The sequence below is a fragment of the Pterocles gutturalis genome, unplaced genomic scaffold, assembly GCF_000699245.1.
Source record: "Pterocles gutturalis isolate BGI_N339 unplaced genomic scaffold, ASM69924v1 scaffold21440, whole genome shotgun sequence".
Lineage (NCBI taxonomy): Eukaryota > Metazoa > Chordata > Aves > Pterocliformes > Pteroclidae > Pterocles > Pterocles gutturalis.
The window spans coordinates 1-3,830 of record NW_010138764.1 but is presented as its reverse complement, the minus strand read 5'-3'; positions in this window follow the sequence as shown (position 1 = coordinate 3,830).

Sequence of the window (3,830 nt, the reverse complement as noted above, 5' to 3'; positions counted from 1 at the left end):
TCATATAGTAAGTCCTTTCTTAGACAAAGAGGGAAAAACCAGGTCATTCTCCCAAAGACAAGGATCGTTCCTAGATGCCGGTAGTACAAGTGGTTGTGGGCTTGTGTTTACCTCTGTTCATAGAGGTCACCTCTGCAGGTGAGGAGACTCTCACTGTTGTTAGGAAAAAGATACTTTTGTTTTCTTATTGCTAGTGTTCTGCAACTTTATTCTTGTACAATAATATTACCTATATTTAGTGCTATTTAATTTTCTCAGACTGGTTTGAGTCTGATTAAAAACATGTAATATTAAAAAAAAAATAGTCCAGAAGGCAGTTACAATAAAGTTAAACCAAAGGGGGGAAAAGCAACTGAAAATGAGCTTTCAGTAATGACATAACTATAATTAAAGATTCATATAACTACCATGCCTGCCTGTAACTGTTCCCCCCCTGTTTTTAGAGGGACTACCAAATACTGTCTTCCAGTTGGGCTTAAAACTAACATTCAAAAGAATTACAGTTTAGACATGTGGGGAAGCCGAGGGCTGTAGGAAGTTGAGGCTGGTGAGGAGTTGCCAGCTGCTACTCAGCACAGGAAGTATTCTTGTTAGATTTTTTTATCTGTTGCTATTATGAAACCGTCTTTTGGCCTTTCTTTTCTTGTAATGAGATACTTTTCCACTGTACATGTTTGAAAGAGGGCAAAGCAGCAGTCTACATTGCTGAAGTGCATGTGCTGGTCACCAAAGTTAGCAAATGTTTTAAATGTGTACTGGTTTTGAACTCATTGATGATCTATGGACTTTAACTCGGTTCTGGGAAATTTGTAACAAGATACTTCAAAGCAGTATCTTCTAATGTTTTAAGTTTAAAAAAAAAAACCACACCTGAAATTTTATTGAAAGCACACCAAAACAAAAATGTGAATTGTTTTTTTTCTTTGCCTGCATGTCTGTATTAATGGTTGGTTTATCATAAATAAGTGATCTAAGATGCATTTTGAGAAAGTTACAGCAGGTGACCAGCTGCAAATCATTCACTTTTCCTCTTGCTGCAACCAATGTGCTGGAAGCCTTCCTTCGATGTAGATCTGTTTCTGTTTAATCCTTGCTTTTGTTCGAGTTGTTTTCTGTGAAATATAATTCTTTATTAATTAAACTATTCTTTAAGGCAGAGATACTGACTGTTTTCATGTTAGTGACACTCAGCCTTTCCAGTCATGATAAGCACATAAGAAGTAAACTCCATTTTCAAAACGTGAAGAGAAAGTTTATTTTTTTAAGTCTGGTCAGCCTCATTTAACAATTTCTGAAGTCTGGTGTCTGTTTTTAACTTGCTCAAAAGATGGTCCCTATGCTGGCGTGGAGCTCCTCCTTCCCAGATCGTGTCTCCTGACAGATGCTGCCGGTTCTCAAGTAGGTCTGAGCAGAGGCACCATGTGCTCCTCTGATTTATTGCCGTTTTGGTCTAATGGGTTGTTTAGGATTTCAGAACATGTTGGAACAGATTTGGAGTGGTGCAGGGCAGTTCCTCACCTCTTCCCACAGTCACCCCTGCAGCCACCTGCTGCCAAAACCCTAAAGTTTGTGCCTGATGCAGCTGTATGCAGTGTGAGACACTTGGTTTCTGTGGTCCTGACAGTCCTGCTGTACCCCTCTTGGGGTTTTCAGTGTCTGCCGTGTTCTCTGCAATCACTGCCTTTAATGTCTAGCACTGAAAGAGTCGAATCTGAAGTGTTTTGAACTGCTGGCCATTAATGTGTGAGAAATAATCTTGCATGTATTACAAATTCTGACCCTGGTTGGTTGCCGTATTTTTCTCAGATGAACCATCGTTACAGCCCAGAACAGCAGTGCTGGCTTTGGAGTTGCTTTTATGGCCAGGTCCTGATGTTTGATAGATACTTGGTGAAAAAGAAAGAAAGGGAAGCATGTGTGCTCATACAGGTAAATATCCAGATAAACTCTTAAAGAGCTCAGCGGAATGAAGATAGAAATTAAATGTCTGTCCCCTAACAGTTTTGATCCTCATTAGGGTTAATCTACTGCTCTCCTTGTTTTGGGGCTAGCTCTGTTCCTGACACTAAGTAGCGTAGGCTTAGTCATAAGATAGGAGGCATTGTGTTACAGAGTTCTGTGCCTGTGCCAGCTTTGGCATTTGGGGACTCTCCACATTCTAATTCCAGATGTGAAGTGGGTGACAGAAGCAGTGAGGGCAAGAGGGCAACAGAGAATTTCCCTTTCTGGCAGCAATGAGCCATGTGCAATGAGCTCAGCTGCACATGAAGCCAAGTCCCAGTATACGGGATTGCTGTGTTTAACACCACTTTAATTCCTTTTTTCTGCATAAGCTGTTTTGTGGATTCTTGCTTTTCCCTTTCAATGTGTGGATTATGTGTCTCTTCCATATAAAGTTTATGAAATACACTAAACTAATCCCAGTCAGAAATGCAAGAAAGTCAGCGGGGGGGGGGGTAGTTTGCACCTTACTCTTCAGTCTCAGAGAGACTCACTTCCTTGCCATCAACAGCAGATCCTGCTGCTGTGATTCCATTGAAAATCAACACCAAAATTACAGAAATTAGCCACTTCACAGGTCTAAATAGTACAGAGGTGTATTTTGGTGTGTGTATATGTTGGAATTTGTATTAAAGTATTTGGGGGTTATTTGTGTTTTTCCAACTTACTGGATTTTGTCCTCAAGTGTAAGAATGACCTCTTACATAAGAATCATCCTTTTTTTAAGGATTGGAGAAAAAGCAAGACTAAAAAGTCGATCATTAATTAAAACCCAACTTGAACTGCAAAATACAAAACCGATAACCTATACCAGAGGGCCAGCCAAGCAGTCTCATGGGAGAGGGGGTACTATAAGCCCTCTGCTCCCAAAGTTGATCACATCCCTCAGTGTGTGCATGGCATAATATTCATCACCAGGCACCTCTTCAGCCTGTCCTTTTAGATTTTTCTCTAGTTGGAGGGTGGAATTTGGCCACTGCTGAGTGCATCAACACCCTGTTTCTGTTTCTAGGGGTGCTCTGAAGCAGGTGAAATCAGCTTTGACTGGTTTAATGGTGTCTGTGAAGCAAGAGTCCGTACTTAGGCTGTCTGAGCTGGTGTAACAGCTTTCACTGCTGCTCAAGAGGGTGAGCTCACCTGCTGCCTTCAGATGATTCTAGTGCTTTATTTGTCCCTTTGTGAACAAGTTGAGCTCATCCAGCTGCCAGGAAAAACAAACAAACAAAAAAAAAACCAAGTACCAAAAAACCCAAATACTTTGTCAGGCTTGGTCACTTCCCTGAAAACCAGAGCTGGTGTGGGGATGGGAGGCAGGGAGAGGAGCAAAGAGAGGGAACAGATCTACCCTGTTTTCATGTCAGTAATTTTTCATGTCTCCTAAGGAAACCTCTGCTTTCTGTGGTATTCTGTTCACTGGGGTTGATGCTTGCTAAGGACAAGGTGCTCTGCAAGGCTCCAGCCTGACTTTGGAGAACTGACAGCGAAAACATCTCGGCAGCAAGGGCTGCCCTGAGAGGAGCGGCCACACCGTGTCTTGGCCACCTCAGGTCCACCTCCTCCCTCGCAGCACCTGTGGCTCCCGCACAAGCTTCCACGCGAGGGCCGAGCCCTGCCAGCTCCTTTGCTTCGCTGTAGGCGTCTGTGACAAGGTAAATCTGTGTGGAGGCTCCTCGAGTCGCGCGCTTAATGAAAGCGGGGCGTCCGAAATGCAGGGGGGAAACTCTTCCCGGCCGCCACAGCACTTGAGGAGCCGCGGAGGCTTCTGAGGAGGCGGGGAAGGGCGGGCCGCGTTGCCATGGCAACTCCCGCTTCTCCGGGACTCCGAGGCG